Source organism: Rhinoderma darwinii, assembly GCF_050947455.1.
Source record: "Rhinoderma darwinii isolate aRhiDar2 chromosome 5 unlocalized genomic scaffold, aRhiDar2.hap1 SUPER_5_unloc_42, whole genome shotgun sequence".
Lineage (NCBI taxonomy): Eukaryota > Metazoa > Chordata > Amphibia > Anura > Rhinodermatidae > Rhinoderma > Rhinoderma darwinii.
The window spans coordinates 100,269-127,068 of NW_027461801.1; the positions used below are offsets into that span (position 1 = coordinate 100,269).

Sequence of the window (26,800 nt, forward strand, 5' to 3'; positions counted from 1 at the left end):
CACCTCTTGTTGTGTGTCGTCTGTGTTTCTGTGTTTCCGGCATTTCACATTGGAACACCTCATTCACCTTCCTTGTCTTCTCTCCGCCCTCCCTTTTAGGTAAGTTAAAGAGCTGCACCTGAGCCAGCCACTGATTGATTGATTGATTGATTGATTGATTGATTGATTGATTGATTGATTGATTGATTGATTGATGCAGCACAACAGTCAAATAGTGGAGTGGAGTAGGGGAACAGCAAACAGCCAATAAAGCAGCCCGCCCGCTCGCCTGCCCGCCACAATGGACCTACCTGTGTACACTAGATGGATGTGATGGAATGTACTGTCGTCCCTACATTTCAAGAAGAAGTAAGAATTGCAGTTGCAACAAAGCCTTGCTTGCCTACAAAGAGAGCAGCAATTTGGATTTGTTACTATGTTACCTAGAAGAATAACAAACTGTGCAAGGATGGAGGTTGTAGGAGCAAGGAGAAGTTGTCTGTAAAGTTGGTGGATGCCTATTTTCCATTTTGCAGTCCCTTGTCTCCCTCTTGTGGCCTCCTGGAGGCAACTAGCTGTGCAAAAAAAAGACAGCCTGGCGGCCGGCTGTTGCAGTGTTGCCCTCTCAGGCAACACTGAGTGACTGACTGAGCCTCACCGTCTTATATAAAGTTCAGACGGAACTTTGCACGTGTCATAGTGGAGCCCTCAGGATTCCAGAGCCAGCTTTCTGACATCATAATGGGGCCTCAGAGATAAAAGCCTGGGCCCAGGCAGTGTTGGTCAGTGCTGCTCAGCAGGCAGCACTGGACTGGACTGGATTACAGCTGATACAAGGTGTGAAGGAACAAGGGGTGGCTGTGGGCATGCACTTGCTGCCGCTGCCAGTGTTTATCTGCATGGCAGCAGGGCATTTGGGCGTTGCCAGGAAGGCGTTTTTATGTAGATTCCTCCTCTTTCAGCACTGCATTGTGGTGCAAGCAAAAGAAGCAAATCCTGTCTGGCTTCCTCTCCGGCCTTTATTCACCTCCCGTGTAGCTGTGAGTGTGTGAGCCTGCAGGGCCCCATGGAATTGCCTAGAAGTAGGCTGAATCGCTGCAAGGGCTGAACAGCAGTATCGGGCAGGCTCGGGCAACGCGCGGCCCGTTCGGGTTATCGCTTCTCGGCCTTTTGGCTAAGATCAAGTGTAGTATCTGTTCTTATCAGTTTAATATCTGATACGTCCCCTATCTGGGGACCATATATTAAATGGATTTTTAGAACAGGGAGATGGAAATAGAGCTTGCTCTGTCCACTCCACGCATTGACCTGGTATTGCAGTATTTCCAGGACCGGTGCACCCTTTCCTTATGTGTTGACTAAAAGCAGATTCCAAAAGTGTTTTTTGTCTTTGCTATTGTTTCTGTCTTTCTGAAGGGATCTCCCCTTTTAATCCCATTATTTCAACACCTGTTGGACAATGCATGAGTGATAATGAGCTCATTGATTAAATGCAATTAATGAATAGATTGCCACCTCTTGTTGTGTGTCGTCTGTGTTTCTGTGTTTCCGGCATTTCACATTGGAACACCTCATTCACCTTCCTTGTCTTCTCTCCGCCCTCCCTTTTAGGTAAGTTAAAGAGCTGCACCTGAGCCAGCCACTGATTGATTGATTGATTGATTGATTGATTGATTGATTGATTGATTGATGCAGCACAACAGTCAAATAGTGGAGTGGAGTAGGGGAACAGCAAACAGCCAATAAAGCAGCCCGCCCGCTCGCCTGCCCGCCACAATGGACCTACCTGTGTACACTAGATGGATGTGATGGAATGTACTGTCGTCCCTACATTTCAAGAAGAAGTAAGAATTGCAGTTGCAACAAAGCCTTGCTTGCCTACAAAGAGAGCAGCAATTTGGATTTGTTACTATGTTACCTAGAAGAATAACAAACTGTGCAAGGATGGAGGTTGTAGGAGCAAGGAGAAGTTGTCTGTAAAGTTGGTGGATGCCTATTTTCCATTTTGCAGTCCCTTGTCTCCCTCTTGTGGCCTCCTGGAGGCAACTAGCTGTGCAAAAAAAAGACAGCCTGGCGGCCGGCTGTTGCAGTGTTGCCCTCTCAGGCAACACTGAGTGACTGACTGAGCCTCACCGTCTTATATAAAGTTCAGACGGAACTTTGCACGTGTCATAGTGGAGCCCTCAGGATTCCAGAGCCAGCTTTCTGACATCATAATGGGGCCTCAGAGATAAAAGCCTGGGCCCAGGCAGTGTTGGTCAGTGCTGCTCAGCAGGCAGCACTGGACTGGACTGGATTACAGCTGATACAAGGTGTGAAGGAACAAGGGGTGGCTGTGGGCATGCACTTGCTGCCGCTGCCAGTGTTTATCTGCATGGCAGCAGGGCATTTGGGCGTTGCCAGGAAGGCGTTTTTATGTAGATTCCTCCTCTTTCAGCACTGCATTGTGGTGCAAGCAAAAGAAGCAAATCCTGTCTGGCTTCCTCTCCGGCCTTTATTCACCTCCCGTGTAGCTGTGAGTGTGTGAGCCTGCAGGGCCCCATGGAATTGCCTAGAAGTAGGCTGAATCGCTGCAAGGGCTGAACAGCAGTATCGGGCAGGCTCGGGCAACGCGCGGCCCGTTCGGGTTATCGCTTCTCGGCCTTTTGGCTAAGATCAAGTGTAGTATCTGTTCTTATCAGTTTAATATCTGATACGTCCCCTATCTGGGGACCATATATTAAATGGATTTTTAGAACAGGGAGATGGAAATAGAGCTTGCTCTGTCCACTCCACGCATTGACCTGGTATTGCAGTATTTCCAGGACCGGTGCACCCTTTCCTTATGTGTTGACTAAAAGCAGATTCCAAAAGTGTTTTTTGTCTTTGCTATTGTTTCTGTCTTTCTGAAGGGATCTCCCCTTTTAATCCCATTATTTCAACACCTGTTGGACAATGCATGAGTGATAATGAGCTCATTGATTAAATGCAATTAATGAATAGATTGCCACCTCTTGTTGTGTGTCGTCTGTGTTTCTGTGTTTCCGGCATTTCACATTGGAACACCTCATTCACCTTCCTTGTCTTCTCTCTGCCCTCCCTTTTAGGTAAGTTAAAGAGCTGCACCTGAGCCAGCCACTGATTGATTGATTGATTGATTGATTGATTGATTGATTGATTGATTGATTGATTGATTGATTGATGCAGCACAACAGTCAAATAGTGGAGTGGAGTAGGGGAACAGCAAACAGCCAATAAAGCAGCCCGCCCGCTCGCCTGCCCGCCACAATGGACCTACCTGTGTACACTAGATGGATGTGATGGAATGTACTGTCGTCCCTACATTTCAAGAAGAAGTAAGAATTGCAGTTGCAACAAAGCCTTGCTTGCCTACAAAGAGAGCAGCAATTTGGATTTGTTACTATGTTACCTAGAAGAATAACAAACTGTGCAAGGATGGAGGTTGTAGGAGCAAGGAGAAGTTGTCTGTAAAGTTGGTGGATGCCTATTTTCCATTTTGCAGTCCCTTGTCTCCCTCTTGTGGCCTCCTGGAGGCAACTAGCTGTGCAAAAAAAAGACAGCCTGGCGGCCGGCTGTTGCAGTGTTGCCCTCTCAGGCAACACTGAGTGACTGACTGAGCCTCACCGTCTTATATAAAGTTCAGACGGAACTTTGCACGTGTCATAGTGGAGCCCTCAGGATTCCAGAGCCAGCTTTCTGACATCATAATGGGGCCTCAGAGATAAAAGCCTGGGCCCAGGCAGTGTTGGTCAGTGCTGCTCAGCAGGCAGCACTGGACTGGACTGGATTACAGCTGATACAAGGTGTGAAGGAACAAGGGGTGGCTGTGGGCATGCACTTGCTGCCGCTGCCAGTGTTTATCTGCATGGCAGCAGGGCATTTGGGCGTTGCCAGGAAGGCGTTTTTATGTAGATTCCTCCTCTTTCAGCACTGCATTGTGGTGCAAGCAAAAGAAGCAAATCCTGTCTGGCTTCCTCTCCGGCCTTTATTCACCTCCCGTGTAGCTGTGAGTGTGTGAGCCTGCAGGGCCCCATGGAATTGCCTAGAAGTAGGCTGAATCGCTGCAAGGGCTGAACAGCAGTATCGGGCAGGCTCGGGCAACGCGCGGCCCGTTCGGGTTATCGCTTCTCGGCCTTTTGGCTAAGATCAAGTGTAGTATCTGTTCTTATCAGTTTAATATCTGATACGTCCCCTATCTGGGGACCATATATTAAATGGATTTTTAGAACAGGGAGATGGAAATAGAGCTTGCTCTGTCCACTCCACGCATTGACCTGGTATTGCAGTATTTCCAGGACCGGTGCACCCTTTCCTTATGTGTTGACTAAAAGCAGATTCCAAAAGTGTTTTTTGTCTTTGCTATTGTTTCTGTCTTTCTGAAGGGATCTCCCCTTTTAATCCCATTATTTCAACACCTGTTGGACAATGCATGAGTGATAATGAGCTCATTGATTAAATGCAATTAATGAATAGATTGCCACCTCTTGTTGTGTGTCGTCTGTGTTTCTGTGTTTCCGGCATTTCACATTGGAACACCTCATTCACCTTCCTTGTCTTCTCTCCGCCCTCCCTTTTAGGTAAGTTAAAGAGCTGCACCTGAGCCAGCCACTGATTGATTGATTGATTGATTGATTGATTGATTGATTGATTGATTGATTGATTGATGCAGCACAACAGTCAAATAGTGGAGTGGAGTAGGGGAACAGCAAACAGCCAATAAAGCAGCCCGCCCGCTCGCCTGCCCGCCACAATGGACCTACCTGTGTACACTAGATGGATGTGATGGAATGTACTGTCGTCCCTACATTTCAAGAAGAAGTAAGAATTGCAGTTGCAACAAAGCCTTGCTTGCCTACAAAGAGAGCAGCAATTTGGATTTGTTACTATGTTACCTAGAAGAATAACAAACTGTGCAAGGATGGAGGTTGTAGGAGCAAGGAGAAGTTGTCTGTAAAGTTGGTGGATGCCTATTTTCCATTTTGCAGTCCCTTGTCTCCCTCTTGTGGCCTCCTGGAGGCAACTAGCTGTGCAAAAAAAAGACAGCCTGGCGGCCGGCTGTTGCAGTGTTGCCCTCTCAGGCAACACTGAGTGACTGACTGAGCCTCACCGTCTTATATAAAGTTCAGACGGAACTTTGCACGTGTCATAGTGGAGCCCTCAGGATTCCAGAGCCAGCTTTCTGACATCATAATGGGGCCTCAGAGATAAAAGCCTGGGCCCAGGCAGTGTTGGTCAGTGCTGCTCAGCAGGCAGCACTGGACTGGACTGGATTACAGCTGATACAAGGTGTGAAGGAACAAGGGGTGGCTGTGGGCATGCACTTGCTGCCGCTGCCAGTGTTTATCTGCATGGCAGCAGGGCATTTGGGCGTTGCCAGGAAGGCGTTTTTATGTAGATTCCTCCTCTTTCAGCACTGCATTGTGGTGCAAGCAAAAGAAGCAAATCCTGTCTGGCTTCCTCTCCGGCCTTTATTCACCTCCCGTGTAGCTGTGAGTGTGTGAGCCTGCAGGGCCCCATGGAATTGCCTAGAAGTAGGCTGAATCGCTGCAAGGGCTGAACAGCAGTATCGGGCAGGCTCGGGCAACGCGCGGCCCGTTCGGGTTATCGCTTCTCGGCCTTTTGGCTAAGATCAAGTGTAGTATCTGTTCTTATCAGTTTAATATCTGATACGTCCCCTATCTGGGGACCATATATTAAATGGATTTTTAGAACAGGGAGATGGAAATAGAGCTTGCTCTGTCCACTCCACGCATTGACCTGGTATTGCAGTATTTCCAGGACCGGTGCACCCTTTCCTTATGTGTTGACTAAAAGCAGATTCCAAAAGTGTTTTTTGTCTTTGCTATTGTTTCTGTCTTTCTGAAGGGATCTCCCCTTTTAATCCCATTATTTCAACACCTGTTGGACAATGCATGAGTGATAATGAGCTCATTGATTAAATGCAATTAATGAATAGATTGCCACCTCTTGTTGTGTGTCGTCTGTGTTTCTGTGTTTCCGGCATTTCACATTGGAACACCTCATTCACCTTCCTTGTCTTCTCTCCGCCCTCCCTTTTAGGTAAGTTAAAGAGCTGCACCTGAGCCAGCCACTGATTGATTGATTGATTGATTGATTGATTGATTGATTGATTGATTGATTGATTGATGCAGCACAACAGTCAAATAGTGGAGTGGAGTAGGGGAACAGCAAACAGCCAATAAAGCAGCCCGCCCGCTCGCCTGCCCGCCACAATGGACCTACCTGTGTACACTAGATGGATGTGATGGAATGTACTGTCGTCCCTACATTTCAAGAAGAAGTAAGAATTGCAGTTGCAACAAAGCCTTGCTTGCCTACAAAGAGAGCAGCAATTTGGATTTGTTACTATGTTACGATGGAGGTTGTAGGAGCAAGGAGAAGTTGTCTGTAAAGTTGGTGGATGCCTATTTTCCATTTTGCAGTCCCTTGTCTCCCTCTTGTGGCCTCCTGGAGGCAACTAGCTGTGCAAAAAAAAGACAGCCTGGCGGCCGGCTGTTGCAGTGTTGCCCTCTCAGGCAACACTGAGTGACTGACTGAGCCTCACCGTCTTATATAAAGTTCAGACGGAACTTTGCACGTGTCATAGTGGAGCCCTCAGGATTCCAGAGCCAGCTTTCTGACATCATAATGGGGCCTCAGAGATAAAAGCCTGGGCCCAGGCAGTGTTGGTCAGTGCTGCTCAGCAGGCAGCACTGGACTGGACTGGATTACAGCTGATACAAGGTGTGAAGGAACAAGGGGTGGCTGTGGGCATGCACTTGCTGCCGCTGCCAGTGTTTATCTGCATGGCAGCAGGGCATTTGGGCGTTGCCAGGAAGGCGTTTTTATGTAGATTCCTCCTCTTTCAGCACTGCATTGTGGTGCAAGCAAAAGAAGCAAATCCTGTCTGGCTTCCTCTCCGGCCTTTATTCACCTCCCGTGTAGCTGTGAGTGTGTGAGCCTGCAGGGCCCCATGGAATTGCCTAGAAGTAGGCTGAATCGCTGCAAGGGCTGAACAGCAGTATCGGGCAGGCTCGGGCAACGCGCGGCCCGTTCGGGTTATCGCTTCTCGGCCTTTTGGCTAAGATCAAGTGTAGTATCTGTTCTTATCAGTTTAATATCTGATACGTCCCCTATCTGGGGACCATATATTAAATGGATTTTTAGAACAGGGAGATGGAAATAGAGCTTGCTCTGTCCACTCCACGCATTGACCTGGTATTGCAGTATTTCCAGGACCGGTGCACCCTTTCCTTATGTGTTGACTAAAAGCAGATTCCAAAAGTGTTTTTTGTCTTTGCTATTGTTTCTGTCTTTCTGAAGGGATCTCCCCTTTTAATCCCATTATTTCAACACCTGTTGGACAATGCATGAGTGATAATGAGCTCATTGATTAAATGCAATTAATGAATAGATTGCCACCTCTTGTTGTGTGTCGTCTGTGTTTCTGTGTTTCCGGCATTTCACATTGGAACACCTCATTCACCTTCCTTGTCTTCTCTCCGCCCTCCCTTTTAGGTAAGTTAAAGAGCTGCACCTGAGCCAGCCACTTGATTGATTGATTGATTGATTGATTGATTGATTGATTGATTGATTGATGCAGCACAACAGTCAAATAGTGGAGTGGAGTAGGGGAACAGCAAACAGCCAATAAAGCAGCCCGCCCGCTCGCCTGCCCGCCACAATGGACCTACCTGTGTACACTAGATGGATGTGATGGAATGTACTGTCGTCCCTACATTTCAAGAAGAAGTAAGAATTGCAGTTGCAACAAAGCCTTGCTTGCCTACAAAGAGAGCAGCAATTTGGATTTGTTACTATGTTACCTAGAAGAATAACAAACTGTGCAAGGATGGAGGTTGTAGGAGCAAGGAGAAGTTGTCTGTAAAGTTGGTGGATGCCTATTTTCCATTTTGCAGTCCCTTGTCTCCCTCTTGTGGCCTCCTGGAGGCAACTAGCTGTGCAAAAAAAAGACAGCCTGGCGGCCGGCTGTTGCAGTGTTGCCCTCTCAGGCAACACTGAGTGACTGACTGAGCCTCACCGTCTTATATAAAGTTCAGACGGAACTTTGCACGTGTCATAGTGGAGCCCTCAGGATTCCAGAGCCAGCTTTCTGACATCATAATGGGGCCTCAGAGATAAAAGCCTGGGCCCAGGCAGTGTTGGTCAGTGCTGCTCAGCAGGCAGCACTGGACTGGACTGGATTACAGCTGATACAAGGTGTGAAGGAACAAGGGGTGGCTGTGGGCATGCACTTGCTGCCGCTGCCAGTGTTTATCTGCATGGCAGCAGGGCATTTGGGCGTTGCCAGGAAGGCGTTTTTATGTAGATTCCTCCTCTTTCAGCACTGCATTGTGGTGCAAGCAAAAGAAGCAAATCCTGTCTGGCTTCCTCTCCGGCCTTTATTCACCTCCCGTGTAGCTGTGAGTGTGTGAGCCTGCAGGGCCCCATGGAATTGCCTAGAAGTAGGCTGAATCGCTGCAAGGGCTGAACAGCAGTATCGGGCAGGCTCGGGCAACGCGCGGCCCGTTCGGGTTATCGCTTCTCGGCGGCCTTTTGGCTAAGATCAAGTGTAGTATCTGTTCTTATCAGTTTAATATCTGATACGTCCCCTATCTGGGGACCATATATTAAATGGATTTTTAGAACAGGGAGATGGAAATAGAGCTTGCTCTGTCCACTCCACGCATTGACCTGGTATTGCAGTATTTCCAGGACCGGTGCACCCTTTCCTTATGTGTTGACTAAAAGCAGATTCCAAAAGTGTTTTTTGTCTTTGCTATTGTTTCTGTCTTTCTGAAGGGATCTCCCCTTTTAATCCCATTATTTCAACACCTGTTGGACAATGCATGAGTGATAATGAGCTCATTGATTAAATGCAATTAATGAATAGATTGCCACCTCTTGTTGTGTGTCGTCTGTGTTTCTGTGTTTCCGGCATTTCACATTGGAACACCTCATTCACCTTCCTTGTCTTCTCTCCGCCCTCCCTTTTAGGTAAGTTAAAGAGCTGCACCTGAGCCAGCCACTGATTGATTGATTGATTGATTGATTGATTGATTGATTGATTGATTGATTGATTGATGCAGCACAACAGTCAAATAGTGGAGTGGAGTAGGGGAACAGCAAACAGCCAATAAAGCAGCCCGCCCGCTCGCCTGCCCGCCACAATGGACCTACCTGTGTACACTAGATGGATGTGATGGAATGTACTGTCGTCCCTACATTTCAAGAAGAAGTAAGAATTGCAGTTGCAACAAAGCCTTGCTTGCCTACAAAGAGAGCAGCAATTTGGATTTGTTACTATGTTACCTAGAAGAATAACAAACTGTGCAAGGATGGAGGTTGTAGGAGCAAGGAGAAGTTGTCTGTAAAGTTGGTGGATGCCTATTTTCCATTTTGCAGTCCCTTGTCTCCCTCTTGTGGCCTCCTGGAGGCAACTAGCTGTGCAAAAAAAAGACAGCCTGGCGGCCGGCTGTTGCAGTGTTGCCCTCTCAGGCAACACTGAGTGACTGACTGAGCCTCACCGTCTTATATAAAGTTCAGACGGAACTTTGCACGTGTCATAGTGGAGCCCTCAGGATTCCAGAGCCAGCTTTCTGACATCATAATGGGGCCTCAGAGATAAAAGCCTGGGCCCAGGCAGTGTTGGTCAGTGCTGCTCAGCAGGCAGCACTGGACTGGACTGGATTACAGCTGATACAAGGTGTGAAGGAACAAGGGGTGGCTGTGGGCATGCACTTGCTGCCGCTGCCAGTGTTTATCTGCATGGCAGCAGGGCATTTGGGCGTTGCCAGGAAGGCGTTTTTATGTAGATTCCTCCTCTTTCAGCACTGCATTGTGGTGCAAGCAAAAGAAGCAAATCCTGTCTGGCTTCCTCTCCGGCCTTTATTCACCTCCCGTGTAGCTGTGAGTGTGTGAGCCTGCAGGGCCCCATGGAATTGCCTAGAAGTAGGCTGAATCGCTGCAAGGGCTGAACAGCAGTATCGGGCAGGCTCGGGCAACGCGCGGCCCGTTCGGGTTATCGCTTCTCGGCCTTTTGGCTAAGATCAAGTGTAGTATCTGTTCTTATCAGTTTAATATCTGATACGTCCCCTATCTGGGGACCATATATTAAATGGATTTTTAGAACAGGGAGATGGAAATAGAGCTTGCTCTGTCCACTCCACGCATTGACCTGGTATTGCAGTATTTCCAGGACCGGTGCACCCTTTCCTTATGTGTTGACTAAAAGCAGATTCCAAAAGTGTTTTTTGTCTTTGCTATTGTTTCTGTCTTTCTGAAGGGATCTCCCCTTTTAATCCCATTATTTCAACACCTGTTGGACAATGCATGAGTGATAATGAGCTCATTGATTAAATGCAATTAATGAATAGATTGCCACCTCTTGTTGTGTGTCGTCTGTGTTTCTGTGTTTCCGGCATTTCACATTGGAACACCTCATTCACCTTCCTTGTCTTCTCTCCGCCCTCCCTTTTAGGTAAGTTAAAGAGCTGCACCTGAGCCAGCCACTTGATTGATTGATTGATTGATTGATTGATTGATTGATTGATTGATTGATTGATTGATGCAGCACAACAGTCAAATAGTGGAGTGGAGTAGGGGAACAGCAAACAGCCAATAAAGCAGCCCGCCCGCTCGCCTGCCCGCCACAATGGACCTACCTGTGTACACTAGATGGATGTGATGGAATGTACTGTCGTCCCTACATTTCAAGAAGAAGTAAGAATTGCAGTTGCAACAAAGCCTTGCTTGCCTACAAAGAGAGCAGCAATTTGGATTTGTTACTATGTTACCTAGAAGAATAACAAACTGTGCAAGGATGGAGGTTGTAGGAGCAAGGAGAAGTTGTCTGTAAAGTTGGTGGATGCCTATTTTCCATTTTGCAGTCCCTTGTCTCCCTCTTGTGGCCTCCTGGAGGCAACTAGCTGTGCAAAAAAAAGACAGCCTGGCGGCCGGCTGTTGCAGTGTTGCCCTCTCAGGCAACACTGAGTGACTGACTGAGCCTCACCGTCTTATATAAAGTTCAGACGGAACTTTGCACGTGTCATAGTGGAGCCCTCAGGATTCCAGAGCCAGCTTTCTGACATCATAATGGGGCCTCAGAGATAAAAGCCTGGGCCCAGGCAGTGTTGGTCAGTGCTGCTCAGCAGGCAGCACTGGACTGGACTGGATTACAGCTGATACAAGGTGTGAAGGAACAAGGGGTGGCTGTGGGCATGCACTTGCTGCCGCTGCCAGTGTTTATCTGCATGGCAGCAGGGCATTTGGGCGTTGCCAGGAAGGCGTTTTTATGTAGATTCCTCCTCTTTCAGCACTGCATTGTGGTGCAAGCAAAAGAAGCAAATCCTGTCTGGCTTCCTCTCCGGCCTTTATTCACCTCCCGTGTAGCTGTGAGTGTGTGAGCCTGCAGGGCCCCATGGAATTGCCTAGAAGTAGGCTGAATCGCTGCAAGGGCTGAACAGCAGTATCGGGCAGGCTCGGGCAACGCGCGGCCCGTTCGGGTTATCGCTTCTCGGCCTTTTGGCTAAGATCAAGTGTAGTATCTGTTCTTATCAGTTTAATATCTGATACGTCCCCTATCTGGGGACCATATATTAAATGGATTTTTAGAACAGGGAGATGGAAATAGAGCTTGCTCTGTCCACTCCACGCATTGACCTGGTATTGCAGTATTTCCAGGACCGGTGCACCCTTTCCTTATGTGTTGACTAAAAGCAGATTCCAAAAGTGTTTTTTGTCTTTGCTATTGTTTCTGTCTTTCTGAAGGGATCTCCCCTTTTAATCCCATTATTTCAACACCTGTTGGACAATGCATGAGTGATAATGAGCTCATTGATTAAATGCAATTAATGAATAGATTGCCACCTCTTGTTGTGTGTCGTCTGTGTTTCTGTGTTTCCGGCATTTCACATTGGAACACCTCATTCACCTTCCTTGTCTTCTCTCCGCCCTCCCTTTTAGGTAAGTTAAAGAGCTGCACCTGAGCCAGCCACTGATTGATTGATTGATTGATTGATTGATTGATTGATTGATTGATTGATGCAGCACAACAGTCAAATAGTGGAGTGGAGTAGGGGAACAGCAAACAGCCAATAAAGCAGCCCGCCCGCTCGCCTGCCCGCCACAATGGACCTACCTGTGTACACTAGATGGATGTGATGGAATGTACTGTCGTCCCTACATTTCAAGAAGAAGTAAGAATTGCAGTTGAAACAAAGCCTTGCTTGCCTACAAAGAGAGCAGCAATTTGGATTTGTTACTATGTTACCTAGAAGAATAACAAACTGTGCAAGGATGGAGGTTGTAGGAGCAAGGAGAAGTTGTCTGTAAAGTTGGTGGATGCCTATTTTCCATTTTGCAGTCCCTTGTCTCCCTCTTGTGGCCTCCTGGAGGCAACTAGCTGTGCAAAAAAAAGACAGCCTGGCGGCCGGCTGTTGCAGTGTTGCCCTCTCAGGCAACACTGAGTGACTGACTGAGCCTCACCGTCTTATATAAAGTTCAGACGGAACTTTGCACGTGTCATAGTGGAGCCCTCAGGATTCCAGAGCCAGCTTTCTGACATCATAATGGGGCCTCAGAGATAAAAGCCTGGGCCCAGGCAGTGTTGGTCAGTGCTGCTCAGCAGGCAGCACTGGACTGGACTGGATTACAGCTGATACAAGGTGTGAAGGAACAAGGGGTGGCTGTGGGCATGCACTTGCTGCCGCTGCCAGTGTTTATCTGCATGGCAGCAGGGCATTTGGGCGTTGCCAGGAAGGCGTTTTTATGTAGATTCCTCCTCTTTCAGCACTGCATTGTGGTGCAAGCAAAAGAAGCAAATCCTGTCTGGCTTCCTCTCCGGCCTTTATTCACCTCCCGTGTAGCTGTGAGTGTGTGAGCCTGCAGGGCCCCATGGAATTGCCTAGAAGTAGGCTGAATCGCTGCAAGGGCTGAACAGCAGTATCGGGCAGGCTCGGGCAACGCGCGGCCCGTTCGGGTTATCGCTTCTCGGCCTTTTGGCTAAGATCAAGTGTAGTATCTGTTCTTATCAGTTTAATATCTGATACGTCCCCTATCTGGGGACCATATATTAAATGGATTTTTAGAACAGGGAGATGGAAATAGAGCTTGCTCTGTCCACTCCACGCATTGACCTGGTATTGCAGTATTTCCAGGACCGGTGCACCCTTTCCTTATGTGTTGACTAAAAGCAGATTCCAAAAGTGTTTTTTGTCTTTGCTATTGTTTCTGTCTTTCTGAAGGGATCTCCCCTTTTAATCCCATTATTTCAACACCTGTTGGACAATGCATGAGTGATAATGAGCTCATTGATTAAATGCAATTAATGAATAGATTGCCACCTCTTGTTGTGTGTCGTCTGTGTTTCTGTGTTTCCGGCATTTCACATTGGAACACCTCATTCACCTTCCTTGTCTTCTCTCCGCCCTCCCTTTTAGGTAAGTTAAAGAGCTGCACCTGAGCCAGCCACTGATTGATTGATTGATTGATTGATTGATTGATTGATTGATTGATTGATTGATGCAGCACAACAGTCAAATAGTGGAGTGGAGTAGGGGAACAGCAAACAGCCAATAAAGCAGCCCGCCCGCTCGCCTGCCCGCCACAATGGACCTACCTGTGTACACTAGATGGATGTGATGGAATGTACTGTCGTCCCTACATTTCAAGAAGAAGTAAGAATTGCAGTTGCAACAAAGCCTTGCTTGCCTACAAAGAGAGCAGCAATTTGGATTTGTTACTATGTTACCTAGAAGAATAACAAACTGTGCAAGGATGGAGGTTGTAGGAGCAAGGAGAAGTTGTCTGTAAAGTTGGTGGATGCCTATTTTCCATTTTGCAGTCCCTTGTCTCCCTCTTGTGGCCTCCTGGAGGCAACTAGCTGTGCAAAAAAAAGACAGCCTGGCGGCCGGCTGTTGCAGTGTTGCCCTCTCAGGCAACACTGAGTGACTGACTGAGCCTCACCGTCTTATATAAAGTTCAGACGGAACTTTGCACGTGTCATAGTGGAGCCCTCAGGATTCCAGAGCCAGCTTTCTGACATCATAATGGGGCCTCAGAGATAAAAGCCTGGGCCCAGGCAGTGTTGGTCAGTGCTGCTCAGCAGGCAGCACTGGACTGGACTGGATTACAGCTGATACAAGGTGTGAAGGAACAAGGGGTGGCTGTGGGCATGCACTTGCTGCCGCTGCCAGTGTTTATCTGCATGGCAGCAGGGCATTTGGGCGTTGCCAGGAAGGCGTTTTTATGTAGATTCCTCCTCTTTCAGCACTGCATTGTGGTGCAAGCAAAAGAAGCAAATCCTGTCTGGCTTCCTCTCCGGCCTTTATTCACCTCCCGTGTAGCTGTGAGTGTGTGAGCCTGCAGGGCCCCATGGAATTGCCTAGAAGTAGGCTGAATCGCTGCAAGGGCTGAACAGCAGTATCGGGCAGGCTCGGGCAACGCGCGGCCCGTTCGGGTTATCGCTTCTCGGCCTTTTGGCTAAGATCAAGTGTAGTATCTGTTCTTATCAGTTTAATATCTGATACGTCCCCTATCTGGGGACCATATATTAAATGGATTTTTAGAACAGGGAGATGGAAATAGAGCTTGCTCTGTCCACTCCACGCATTGACCTGGTATTGCAGTATTTCCAGGACCGGTGCACCCTTTCCTTATGTGTTGACTAAAAGCAGATTCCAAAAGTGTTTTTTGTCTTTGCTATTGTTTCTGTCTTTCTGAAGGGATCTCCCCTTTTAATCCCATTATTTCAACACCTGTTGGACAATGCATGAGTGATAATGAGCTCATTGATTAAATGCAATTAATGAATAGATTGCCACCTCTTGTTGTGTGTCGTCTGTGTTTCTGTGTTTCCGGCATTTCACATTGGAACACCTCATTCACCTTCCTTGTCTTCTCTCCGCCCTCCCTTTTAGGTAAGTTAAAGAGCTGCACCTGAGCCAGCCACTGATTGATTGATTGATTGATTGATTGATTGATTGATTGATTGATTGATTGATGCAGCACAACAGTCAAATAGTGGAGTGGAGTAGGGGAACAGCAAACAGCCAATAAAGCAGCCCGCCCGCTCGCCTGCCCGCCACAATGGACCTACCTGTGTACACTAGATGGATGTGATGGAATGTACTGTCGTCCCTACATTTCAAGAAGAAGTAAGAATTGCAGTTGCAACAAAGCCTTGCTTGCCTACAAAGAGAGCAGCAATTTGGATTTGTTACTATGTTACCTAGAAGAATAACAAACTGTGCAAGGATGGAGGTTGTAGGAGCAAGGAGAAGTTGTCTGTAAAGTTGGTGGATGCCTATTTTCCATTTTGCAGTCCCTTGTCTCCCTCTTGTGGCCTCCTGGAGGCAACTAGCTGTGCAAAAAAAAGACAGCCTGGCGGCCGGCTGTTGCAGTGTTGCCCTCTCAGGCAACACTGAGTGACTGACTGAGCCTCACCGTCTTATATAAAGTTCAGACGGAACTTTGCACGTGTCATAGTGGAGCCCTCAGGATTCCAGAGCCAGCTTTCTGACATCATAATGGGGCCTCAGAGATAAAAGCCTGGGCCCAGGCAGTGTTGGTCAGTGCTGCTCAGCAGGCAGCACTGGACTGGACTGGATTACAGCTGATACAAGGTGTGAAGGAACAAGGGGTGGCTGTGGGCATGCACTTGCTGCCGCTGCCAGTGTTTATCTGCATGGCAGCAGGGCATTTGGGCGTTGCCAGGAAGGCGTTTTTATGTAGATTCCTCCTCTTTCAGCACTGCATTGTGGTGCAAGCAAAAGAAGCAAATCCTGTCTGGCTTCCTCTCCGGCCTTTATTCACCTCCCGTGTAGCTGTGAGTGTGTGAGCCTGCAGGGCCCCATGGAATTGCCTAGAAGTAGGCTGAATCGCTGCAAGGGCTGAACAGCAGTATCGGGCAGGCTCGGGCAACGCGCGGCCCGTTCGGGTTATCGCTTCTCGGCCTTTTGGCTAAGATCAAGTGTAGTATCTGTTCTTATCAGTTTAATATCTGATACGTCCCCTATCTGGGGACCATATATTAAATGGATTTTTAGAACAGGGAGATGGAAATAGAGCTTGCTCTGTCCACTCCACGCATTGACCTGGTATTGCAGTATTTCCAGGACCGGTGCACCCTTTCCTTATGTGTTGACTAAAAGCAGATTCCAAAAGTGTTTTTTGTCTTTGCTATTGTTTCTGTCTTTCTGAAGGGATCTCCCCTTTTAATCCCATTATTTCAACACCTGTTGGACAATGCATGAGTGATAATGAGCTCATTGATTAAATGCAATTAATGAATAGATTGCCACCTCTTGTTGTGTGTCGTCTGTGTTTCTGTGTTTCCGGCATTTCACATTGGAACACCTCATTCACCTTCCTTGTCTTCTCTCCGCCCTCCCTTTTAGGTAAGTTAAAGAGCTGCACCTGAGCCAGCCACTGATTGATTGATTGATTGATTGATTGATTGATTGATTGATTGATTGATTGATTGATTGATGCAGCACAACAGTCAAATAGTGGAGTGGAGTAGGGGAACAGCAAACAGCCAATAAAGCAGCCCGCCCGCTCGCCTGCCCGCCACAATGGACCTACCTGTGTACACTAGATGGATGTGATGGAATGTACTGTCGTCCCTACATTTCAAGAAGAAGTAAGAATTGCAGTTGCAACAAAGCCTTGCTTGCCTACAAAGAGAGCAGCAATTTGGATTTGTTACTATGTTACCTAGAAGAATAACAAACTGTGCAAGGATGGAGGTTGTAGGAGCAAGGAGAAGTTGTCTGTAAAGTTGGTGGATGCCTATTTTCCATTTTGCAGTCCCTTGTCTCCCTCTTGTGGCCTCCTGGAGGCAACTAGCTGTGCAAAAAAAAGACAGCCTGGCGGCCGGCTGTTGCAGTGTTGCCCTCTCAGGCAACACTGAGTGACTGACTGAGCCTCACCGTCTTATATAAAGTTCAGACGGAACTTTGCACGTGTCATAGTGGAGCCCTCAGGATTCCAGAGCCAGCTTTCTGACATCATAATGGGGCCTCAGAGATAAAAGCCTGGGCCCAGGCAGTGTTGGTCAGTGCTGCTCAGCAGGCAGCACTGGACTGGACTGGATTACAGCTGATACAAGGTGTGAAGGAACAAGGGGTGGCTGTGGGCATGCACTTGCTGCCGCTGCCAGTGTTTATCTGCATGGCAGCAGGGCATTTGGGCGTTGCCAGGAAGGCGTTTTTATGTAGATTCCTCCTCTTTCAGCACTGCATTGTGGTGCAAGCAAAAGAAGCAAATCCTGTCTGGCTTCCTCTCCGGCCTTTATTCACCTCCCGTGTAGCTGTGAGTGTGTGAGCCTGCAGGGCCCCATGGAATTGCCTAGAAGTAGGCTGAATCGCTGCAAGGGCTGAACAGCAGTATCGGGCAGGCTCGGGCAACGCGCGGCCCGTTCGGGTTATCGCTTCTCGGCCTTTTGGCTAAGATCAAGTGTAGTATCTGTTCTTATCAGTTTAATATCTGATACGTCCCCTATCTGGGGACCATATATTAAATGGATTTTTAGAACAGGGAGATGGAAATAGAGCTTGCTCTGTCCACTCCACGCATTGACCTGGTATTGCAGTATTTCCAGGACCGGTGCACCCTTTCCTTATGTGTTGACTAAAAGCAGATTCCAAAAGTGTTTTTTGTCTTTGCTATTGTTTCTGTCTTTCTGAAGGGATCTCCCCTTTTAATCCCATTATTTCAACACCTGTTGGACAATGCATGAGTGATAATGAGCTCATTGATTAAATGCAATTAATGAATAGATTGCCACCTCTTGTTGTGTGTCGTCTGTGTTTCTGTGTTTCCGGCATTTCACATTGGAACACCTCATTCACCTTCCTTGTCTTCTCTCCGCCCTCCCTTTTAGGTAAGTTAAAGAGCTGCACCTGAGCCAGCCACTGATTGATTGATTGATTGATTGATTGATTGATTGATTGATGCAGCACAACAGTCAAATAGTGGAGTGGAGTAGGGGAACAGCAAACAGCCAATAAAGCAGCCCGCCCGCTCGCCTGCCCGCCACAATGGACCTACCTGTGTACACTAGATGGATGTGATGGAATGTACTGTCGTCCCTACATTTCAAGAAGAAGTAAGAATTGCAGTTGCAACAAAGCCTTGCTTGCCTACAAAGAGAGCAGCAATTTGGATTTGTTACTATGTTACCTAGAAGAATAACAAACTGTGCAAGGATGGAGGTTGTAGGAGCAAGGAGAAGTTGTCTGTAAAGTTGGTGGATGCCTATTTTCCATTTTGCAGTCCCTTGTCTCCCTCTTGTGGCCTCCTGGAGGCAACTAGCTGTGCAAAAAAAAGACAGCCTGGCGGCCGGCTGTTGCAGTGTTGCCCTCTCAGGCAACAATGAGTGACTGACTGAGCCTCACCGTCTTATATAAAGTTCAGACGGAACTTTGCACGTGTCATAGTGGAGCCCTCAGGATTCCAGAGCCAGCTTTCTGACATCATAATGGGGCCTCAGAGATAAAAGCCTGGGCCCAGGCAGTGTTGGTCAGTGCTGCTCAGCAGGCAGCACTGGACTGGACTGGATTACAGCTGATACAAGGTGTGAAGGAACAAGGGGTGGCTGTGGGCATGCACTTGCTGCCGCTGCCAGTGTTTATCTGCATGGCAGCAGGGCATTTGGGCGTTGCCAGGAAGGCGTTTTTATGTAGATTCCTCCTCTTTCAGCACTGCATTGTGGTGCAAGCAAAAGAAGCAAATCCTGTCTGGCTTCCTCTCCGGCCTTTATTCACCTCCCGTGTAGCTGTGAGTGTGTGAGCCTGCAGGGCCCCATGGAATTGCCTAGAAGTAGGCTGAATCGCTGCAAGGGCTGAACAGCAGTATCGGGCAGGCTCGGGCAACGCGCGGCCCGTTCGGGTTATCGCTTCTCGGCCTTTTGGCTAAGATCAAGTGTAGTATCTGTTCTTATCAGTTTAATATCTGATACGTCCCCTATCTGGGGACCATATATTAAATGGATTTTTAGAACAGGGAGATGGAAATAGAGCTTGCTCTGTCCACTCCACGCATTGACCTGGTATTGCAGTATTTCCAGGACCGGTGCACCCTTTCCTTATGTGTTGACTAAAAGCAGATTCCAAAAGTGTTTTTTGTCTTTGCTATTGTTTCTGTCTTTCTGAAGGGATCTCCCCTTTTAATCCCATTATTTCAACACCTGTTGGACAATGCATGAGTGATAATGAGCTCATTGATTAAATGCAATTAATGAATAGATTGCCACCTCTTGTTGTGTGTCGTCTGTGTTTCTGTGTTTCCGGCATTTCACATTGGAACACCTCATTCACCTTCCTTGTCTTCTCTCCGCCCTCCCTTTTAGGTAAGTTAAAGAGCTGCACCTGAGCCAGCCACTGATTGATTGATTGATTGATTGATTGATTGATTGATTGATTGATTGATTGATTGATTGATTGATTGATTGATGCAGCACAACAGTCAAATAGTGGAGTGGAGTAGGGGAACAGCAAACAGCCAATAAAGCAGCCCGCCCGCTCGCCTGCCCGCCACAATGGACCTACCTGTGTACACTAGATGGATGTGATGGAATGTACTGTCGTCCCTACATTTCAAGAAGAAGTAAGAATTGCAGTTGCAACAAAGCCTTGCTTGCCTACAAAGAGAGCAGCAATTTGGATTTGTTACTATGTTACCTAGAAGAATAACAAACTGTGCAAGGATGGAGGTTGTAGGAGCAAGGAGAAGTTGTCTGTAAAGTTGGTGGATGCCTATTTTCCATTTTGCAGTCCCTTGTCTCCCTCTTGTGGCCTCCTGGAGGCAACTAGCTGTGCAAAAAAAAGACAGCCTGGCGGCCGGCTGTTGCAGTGTTGCCCTCTCAGGCAACACTGAGTGACTGACTGAGCCTCACCGTCTTATATAAAGTTCAGACGGAACTTTGCACGTGTCATAGTGGAGCCCTCAGGATTCCAGAGCCAGCTTTCTGACATCATAATGGGGCCTCAGAGATAAAAGCCTGGGCCCAGGCAGTGTTGGTCAGTGCTGCTCAGCAGGCAGCACTGGACTGGACTGGATTACAGCTGATACAAGGTGTGAAGGAACAAGGGGTGGCTGTGGGCATGCACTTGCTGCCGCTGCCAGTGTTTATCTGCATGGCAGCAGGGCATTTGGGCGTTGCCAGGAAGGCGTTTTTATGTAGATTCCTCCTCTTTCAGCACTGCATTGTGGTGCAAGCAAAAGAAGCAAATCCTGTCTGGCTTCCTCTCCGGCCTTTATTCACCTCCCGTGTAGCTGTGAGTGTGTGAGCCTGCAGGGCCCCATGGAATTGCCTAGAAGTAGGCTGAATCGCTGCAAGGGCTGAACAGCAGTATCGGGCAGGCTCGGGCAACGCGCGGCCCGTTCGGGTTATCGCTTCTCGGCCTTTTGGCTAAGATCAAGTGTAGTATCTGTTCTTATCAGTTTAATATCTGATACGTCCCCTATCTGGGGACCATATATTAAATGGATTTTTAGAACAGGGAGATGGAAATAGAGCTTGCTCTGTCCACTCCACGCATTGACCTGGTATTGCAGTATTTCCAGGACCGGTGCACCCTTTCCTTATGTGTTGACTAAAAGCAGATTCCAAAAGTGTTTTTTGTCTTTGCTATTGTTTCTGTCTTTCTGAAGGGATCTCCCCTTTTAATCCCATTATTTCAACACCTGTTGGACAATGCATGAGTGATAATGAGCTCATTGATTAAATGCAATTAATGAATAGATTGCCACCTCTTGTTGTGTGTCGTCTGTGTTTCTGTGTTTCCGGCATTTCACATTGGAACACCTCATTCACCTTCCTTGTCTTCTCTCCGCCCTCCCTTTTAGGTAAGTTAAAGAGCTGCACCTGAGCCAGCCACTGATTGATTGATTGATTGATTGATTGATTGATTGATTGATTGATTGATTGATTGATGCAGCACAACAGTCAAATAGTGGAGTGGAGTAGGGGAACAGCAAACAGCCAATAAAGCAGCCCGCCCGCTCGCCTGCCCGCCACAATGGACCTACCTGTGTACACTAGATGGATGTGATGGAATGTACTGTCGTCCCTACATTTCAAGAAGAAGTAAGAATTGCAGTTGCAACAAAGCCTTGCTTGCCTACAAAGAGAGCAGCAATTTGGATTTGTTACTATGTTACCTAGAAGAATAACAAACTGTGCAAGGATGGAGGTTGTAGGAGCAAGGAGAAGTTGTCTGTAAAGTTGGTGGATGCCTATTTTCCATTTTGCAGTCCCTTGTCTCCCTCTTGTGGCCTCCTGGAGGCAACTAGCTGTGCAAAAAAAAGACAGCCTGGCTGCCGGCTGTTGCAGTGTTGCCCTCTCAGGCAACACTGAGTGACTGACTGAGCCTCACCGTCTTATATAAAGTTCAGACGGAACTTTGCACGTGTCATAGTGGAGCCCTCAGGATTCCAGAGCCAGCTTTCTGACATCATAATGGGGCCTCAGAGATAAAAGCCTGGGCCCAGGCAGTGTTGGTCAGTGCTGCTCAGCAGGCAGCACTGGACTGGACTGGATTACAGCTGATACAAGGTGTGAAGGAACAAGGGGTGGCTGTGGGCATGCACTTGCTGCCGCTGCCAGTGTTTATCTGCATGGCAGCAGGGCATTTGGGCGTTGCCAGGAAGGCGTTTTTATGTAGATTCCTCCTCTTTCAGCACTGCATTGTGGTGCAAGCAAAAGAAGCAAATCCTGTCTGGCTTCCTCTCCGGCCTTTATTCACCTCCCGTGTAGCTGTGAGTGTGTGAGCCTGCAGGGCCCCATGGAATTGCCTAGAAGTAGGCTGAATCGCTGCAAGGGCTGAACAGCAGTATCGGGCAGGCTCGGGCAACGCGCGGCCCGTTCGGGTTATCGCTTCTCGGCCTTTTGGCTAAGATCAAGTGTAGTATCTGTTCTTATCAGTTTAATATCTGATACGTCCCCTATCTGGGGACCATATATTAAATGGATTTTTAGAACAGGGAGATGGAAATAGAGCTTGCTCTGTCCACTCCACGCATTGACCTGGTATTGCAGTATTTCCAGGACCGGTGCACCCTTTCCTTATGTGTTGACTAAAAGCAGATTCCAAAAGTGTTTTTTGTCTTTGCTATTGTTTCTGTCTTTCTGAAGGGATCTCCCCTTTTAATCCCATTATTTCAACACCTGTTGGACAATGCATGAGTGATAATGAGCTCATTGATTAAATGCAATTAATGAATAGATTGCCACCTCTTGTTGTGTGTCGTCTCTGTTTCTGTGTTTCCGGCATTTCACATTGGAACACCTCATTCACCTTCCTTGTCTTCTCTCCGCCCTCCCTTTTAGGTAAGTTAAAGAGCTGCACCTGAGCCAGCCACTGATTGATTGATTGATTGATTGATTGATTGATTGATTGATTGATGCAGCACAACAGTCAAATAGTGGAGTGGAGTAGGGGAACAGCAAACAGCCAATAAAGCAGCCCGCCCGCTCGCCTGCCCGCCACAATGGACCTACCTGTGTACACTAGATGGATGTGATGGAATGTACTGTCGTCCCTACATTTCAAGAAGAAGTAAGAATTGCAGTTGCAACAAAGCCTTGCTTGCCTACAAAGAGAGCAGCAATTTGGATTTGTTACTATGTTACCTAGAAGAATAACAAACTGTGCAAGGATGGAGGTTGTAGGAGCAAGGAGAAGTTGTCTGTAAAGTTGGTGGATGCCTATTTTCCATTTTGCAGTCCCTTGTCTCCCTCTTGTGGCCTCCTGGAGGCAACTAGCTGTGCAAAAAAAAGACAGCCTGGCGGCCGGCTGTTGCAGTGTTGCCCTCTCAGGCAACACTGAGTGACTGACTGAGCCTCACCGTCTTATATAAAGTTCAGACGGAACTTTGCACGTGTCATAGTGGAGCCCTCAGGATTCCAGAGCCAGCTTTCTGACATCATAATGGGGCCTCAGAGATAAAAGCCTGGGCCCAGGCAGTGTTGGTCAGTGCTGCTCAGCAGGCAGCACTGGACTGGACTGGATTACAGCTGATACAAGGTGTGAAGGAACAAGGGGTGGCTGTGGGCATGCACTTGCTGCCGCTGCCAGTGTTTATCTGCATGGCAGCAGGGCATTTGGGCGTTGCCAGGAAGGCGTTTTTATGTAGATTCCTCCTCTTTCAGCACTGCATTGTGGTGCAAGCAAAAGAAGCAAATCCTGTCTGGCTTCCTCTCCGGCCTTTATTCACCTGCCGTGTAGCTGTGAGTGTGTGAGCCTGCAGGGCCCCATGGAATTGCCTAGAAGTAGGCTGAATCGCTGCAAGGGCTGAACAGCAGTATCGGGCAGGCTCGGGCAACGCGCGGCCCGTTCGGGTTATCGCTTCTCGGCCTTTTGGCTAAGATCAAGTGTAGTATCTGTTCTTATCAGTTTAATATCTGATACGTCCCCTATCTGGGGACCATATATTAAATGGATTTTTAGAACAGGGAGATGGAAATAGAGCTTGCTCTGTCCACTCCACGCATTGACCTGGTATTGCAGTATTTCCAGGACCGGTGCACCCTTTCCTTATGTGTTGACTAAAAGCAGATTCCAAAAGTGTTTTTTGTCTTTGCTATTGTTTCTGTCTTTCTGAAGGGATCTCCCCTTTTAATCCCATTATTTCAACACCTGTTGGACAATGCATGAGTGATAATGAGCTCATTGATTAAATGCAATTAATGAATAGATTGCCACCTCTTGTTGTGTGTCGTCTGTGTTTCTGTGTTTCCGGCATTTCACATTGGAACACCTCATTCACCTTCCTTGTCTTCTCTCCGCCCTCCCTTTTAGGTAAGTTAAAGAGCTGCACCTGAGCCAGCCACTGATTGATTGATTGATTGATTGATTGATTGATTGATTGATTGATTGATTGATTGATGCAGCACAACAGTCAAATAGTGGAGTGGAGTAGGGGAACAGCAAACAGCCAATAAAGCAGCCCGCCCGCTCGCCTGCCCGCCACAATGGACCTACCTGTGTACACTAGATGGATGTGATGGAATGTACTGTCGTCCCTACATTTCAAGAAGAAGTAAGAATTGCAGTTGCAACAAAGCCTTGCTTGCCTACAAAGAGAGCAGCAATTTGGATTTGTTACTATGTTACCTAGAAGAATAACAAACTGTGCAAGGATGGAGGTTGTAGGAGCAAGGAGAAGTTGTCTGTAAAGTTGGTGGATGCCTATTTTCCATTTTGCAGTCCCTTGTCTCCCTCTTGTGGCCTCCTGGAGGCAACTAGCTGTGCAAAAAAAAGACAGCCTGGCGGCCGGCTGTTGCAGTGTTGCCCTCTCAGGCAACACTGAGTGACTGACTGAGCCTCACCGTCTTATATAAAGTTCAGACGGAACTTTGCACGTGTCATAGTGGAGCCCTCAGGATTCCAGAGCCAGCTTTCTGACATCATAATGGGGCCTCAGAGATAAAAGCCTGGGCCCAGGCAGTGTTGGTCAGTGCTGCTCAGCAGGCAGCACTGGACTGGACTGGATTACAGCTGATACAAGGTGTGAAGGAACAAGGGGTGGCTGTGGGCATGCACTTGCTGCCGCTGCCAGTGTTTATCTGCATGGCAGCAGGGCATTTGGGCGTTGCCAGGAAGGCGTTTTTATGTAGATTCCTCCTCTTTCAGCACTGCATTGTGGTGCAAGCAAAAGAAGCAAATCCTGTCTGGCTTCCTCTCCGGCCTTTATTCACCTCCCGTGTAGCTGTGAGTGTGTGAGCCTGCAGGGCCCCATGGAATTGCCTAGAAGTAGGCTGAATCGCTGCAAGGGCTGAACAGCAGTATCGGGCAGGCTCGGGCAACGCGCGGCCCGTTCGGGTTATCGCTTCTCGGCCTTTTGGCTAAGATCAAGTGTAGTATCTGTTCTTATCAGTTTAATATCTGATACGTCCCCTATCTGGGGACCATATATTAAATGGATTTTTAGAACAGGGAGATGGAAATAGAGCTTGCTCTGTCCACTCCACGCATTGACCTGGTATTGCAGTATTTCCAGGACCGGTGCACCCTTTCCTTATGTGTTGACTAAAAGCAGATTCCAAAAGTGTTTTTTGTCTTTGCTATTGTTTCTGTCTTTCTGAAGGGATCTCCCCTTTTAATCCCATTATTTCAACACCTGTTGGACAATGCATGAGTGATAATGAGCTCATTGATTAAATGCAATTAATGAATAGATTGCCACCTCTTGTTGTGTGTCGTCTGTGTTTCTGTGTTTCCGGCATTTCACATTGGAACACCTCATTCACCTTCCTTGTCTTCTCTCCGCCCTCCCTTTTAGGTAAGTTAAAGAGCTGCACCTGAGCCAGCCACTGATTGATTGATTGATTGATTGATTGATTGATTGATTGATTGATTGATTGATGCAGCACAACAGTCAAATAGTGGAGTGGAGTAGGGGAACAGCAAACAGCCAATAAAGCAGCCCGCCCGCTCGCCTGCCCGCCACAATGGACCTACCTGTGTACACTAGATGGATGTGATGGAATGTACTGTCGTCCCTACATTTCAAGAAGAAGTAAGAATTGCAGTTGCAACAAAGCCTTGCTTGCCTACAAAGAGAGCAGCAATTTGGATTTGTTACTATGTTACCTAGAAGAATAACAAACTGTGCAAGGATGGAGGTTGTAGGAGCAAGGAGAAGTTGTCTGTAAAGTTGGTGGATGCCTATTTTCCATTTTGCAGTCCCTTGTCTCCCTCTTGTGGCCTCCTGGAGGCAACTAGCTGTGCAAAAAAAAGACAGCCTGGCGGCCGGCTGTTGCAGTGTTGCCCTCTCAGGCAACACTGAGTGACTGACTGAGCCTCACCGTCTTATATAAAGTTCAGACGGAACTTTGCACGTGTCATAGTGGAGCCCTCAGGATTCCAGAGCCAGCTTTCTGACATCATAATGGGGCCTCAGAGATAAAAGCCTGGGCCCAGGCAGTGTTGGTCAGTGCTGCTCAGCAGGCAGCACTGGACTGGACTGGATTACAGCTGATACAAGGTGTGAAGGAACAAGGGGTGGCTGTGGGCATGCACTTGCTGCCGCTGCCAGTGTTTATCTGCATGGCAGCAGGGCATTTGGGCGTTGCCAGGAAGGCGTTTTTATGTAGATTCCTCCTCTTTCAGCACTGCATTGTGGTGCAAGCAAAAGAAGCAAATCCTGTCTGGCTTCCTCTCCGGCCTTTATTCACCTCCCGTGTAGCTGTGAGTGTGTGAGCCTGCAGGGCCCCATGGAATTGCCTAGAAGTAGGCTGAATCGCTGCAAGGGCTGAACAGCAGTATCGGGCAGGCTCGGGCAACGCGCGGCCCGTTCGGGTTATCGCTTCTCGGCCTTTTGGCTAAGATCAAGTGTAGTATCTGTTCTTATCAGTTTAATATCTGATACGTCCCCTATCTGGGGACCATATATTAAATGGATTTTTAGAACAGGGAGATGGAAATAGAGCTTGCTCTGTCCAGTCCACGCATTGACCTGGTATTGCAGTATTTCCAGGACCGGTGCACCCTTTCCTTATGTGTTGACTAAAAGCAGATTCCAAAAGTGTTTTTTGTCTTTGCTATTGTTTCTGTCTTTCTGAAGGGATCTCCCCTTTTAATCCCATTATTTCAACACCTGTTGGACAATGCATGAGTGATAATGAGCTCATTGATTAAATGCAATTAATGAATAGATTGCCACCTCTTGTTGTGTGTCGTCTGTGTTTCTGTGTTTCCGGCATTTCACATTGGAACACCTCATTCACCTTCCTTGTCTTCTCTCCGCCCTCCCTTTTAGGTAAGTTAAAGAGCTGCACCTGAGCCAGCCACTGATTGATTGATTGATTGATTGA

The 26,800-nt window shown here is 47.8% G+C and overlaps 18 non-coding genes across 18 annotated transcripts; all 18 read left to right on the forward strand.

The window, feature by feature from the left end:
- Window positions 1-1,133: 1,133 nt before the first annotated feature.
- Window positions 1,134-1,324, forward strand: LOC142692992 (U2 spliceosomal RNA). The gene has a single exon (XR_012861377.1). It is a non-coding gene; the product is annotated as a U2 spliceosomal RNA (small nuclear RNA).
- Window positions 1,325-2,608: 1,284 nt separating this feature from the next.
- On the forward strand, window positions 2,609-2,799 carry LOC142692994 (U2 spliceosomal RNA). The gene has a single exon (XR_012861378.1). It is a non-coding gene; the product is annotated as a U2 spliceosomal RNA (small nuclear RNA).
- Window positions 2,800-4,099: 1,300 nt separating this feature from the next.
- On the forward strand, window positions 4,100-4,290 carry LOC142692995 (U2 spliceosomal RNA). Its single transcript, XR_012861379.1, has one exon. It is a non-coding gene; the product is annotated as a U2 spliceosomal RNA (small nuclear RNA).
- A 1,292-nt stretch (window positions 4,291-5,582) lies between these two features.
- Window positions 5,583-5,773, forward strand: LOC142692996 (U2 spliceosomal RNA). Its single transcript, XR_012861380.1, has one exon. It is a non-coding gene; the product is annotated as a U2 spliceosomal RNA (small nuclear RNA).
- Window positions 5,774-7,040: 1,267 nt separating this feature from the next.
- LOC142692997 (U2 spliceosomal RNA) lies at window positions 7,041-7,231 on the forward strand. Its single transcript, XR_012861381.1, has one exon. It is a non-coding gene; the product is annotated as a U2 spliceosomal RNA (small nuclear RNA).
- Window positions 7,232-8,516: 1,285 nt separating this feature from the next.
- On the forward strand, window positions 8,517-8,710 carry LOC142693418 (U2 spliceosomal RNA). Its single transcript, XR_012861763.1, has one exon. It is a non-coding gene; the product is annotated as a U2 spliceosomal RNA (small nuclear RNA).
- Window positions 8,711-10,002: 1,292 nt separating this feature from the next.
- Window positions 10,003-10,193, forward strand: LOC142692998 (U2 spliceosomal RNA). Its single transcript, XR_012861382.1, has one exon. It is a non-coding gene; the product is annotated as a U2 spliceosomal RNA (small nuclear RNA).
- A 1,293-nt stretch (window positions 10,194-11,486) lies between these two features.
- On the forward strand, window positions 11,487-11,677 carry LOC142692999 (U2 spliceosomal RNA). Its single transcript, XR_012861383.1, has one exon. It is a non-coding gene; the product is annotated as a U2 spliceosomal RNA (small nuclear RNA).
- Window positions 11,678-12,961: 1,284 nt separating this feature from the next.
- On the forward strand, window positions 12,962-13,152 carry LOC142693001 (U2 spliceosomal RNA). Its single transcript, XR_012861385.1, has one exon. It is a non-coding gene; the product is annotated as a U2 spliceosomal RNA (small nuclear RNA).
- Window positions 13,153-14,440: 1,288 nt separating this feature from the next.
- Window positions 14,441-14,631, forward strand: LOC142693002 (U2 spliceosomal RNA). The gene has a single exon (XR_012861386.1). It is a non-coding gene; the product is annotated as a U2 spliceosomal RNA (small nuclear RNA).
- Window positions 14,632-15,919: 1,288 nt separating this feature from the next.
- LOC142693003 (U2 spliceosomal RNA) lies at window positions 15,920-16,110 on the forward strand. Its single transcript, XR_012861387.1, has one exon. It is a non-coding gene; the product is annotated as a U2 spliceosomal RNA (small nuclear RNA).
- A 1,296-nt stretch (window positions 16,111-17,406) lies between these two features.
- Window positions 17,407-17,597, forward strand: LOC142693005 (U2 spliceosomal RNA). Its single transcript, XR_012861388.1, has one exon. It is a non-coding gene; the product is annotated as a U2 spliceosomal RNA (small nuclear RNA).
- A 1,276-nt stretch (window positions 17,598-18,873) lies between these two features.
- On the forward strand, window positions 18,874-19,064 carry LOC142693006 (U2 spliceosomal RNA). Its single transcript, XR_012861389.1, has one exon. It is a non-coding gene; the product is annotated as a U2 spliceosomal RNA (small nuclear RNA).
- Window positions 19,065-20,372: 1,308 nt separating this feature from the next.
- On the forward strand, window positions 20,373-20,563 carry LOC142693007 (U2 spliceosomal RNA). Its single transcript, XR_012861390.1, has one exon. It is a non-coding gene; the product is annotated as a U2 spliceosomal RNA (small nuclear RNA).
- Window positions 20,564-21,855: 1,292 nt separating this feature from the next.
- Window positions 21,856-22,046, forward strand: LOC142693008 (U2 spliceosomal RNA). The gene has a single exon (XR_012861391.1). It is a non-coding gene; the product is annotated as a U2 spliceosomal RNA (small nuclear RNA).
- Window positions 22,047-23,326: 1,280 nt separating this feature from the next.
- LOC142693009 (U2 spliceosomal RNA) lies at window positions 23,327-23,517 on the forward strand. The gene has a single exon (XR_012861392.1). It is a non-coding gene; the product is annotated as a U2 spliceosomal RNA (small nuclear RNA).
- Window positions 23,518-24,809: 1,292 nt separating this feature from the next.
- Window positions 24,810-25,000, forward strand: LOC142693010 (U2 spliceosomal RNA). Its single transcript, XR_012861393.1, has one exon. It is a non-coding gene; the product is annotated as a U2 spliceosomal RNA (small nuclear RNA).
- A 1,288-nt stretch (window positions 25,001-26,288) lies between these two features.
- LOC142693409 (U2 spliceosomal RNA) lies at window positions 26,289-26,479 on the forward strand. The gene has a single exon (XR_012861755.1). It is a non-coding gene; the product is annotated as a U2 spliceosomal RNA (small nuclear RNA).
- Window positions 26,480-26,800: the final 321 nt, after the last annotated feature.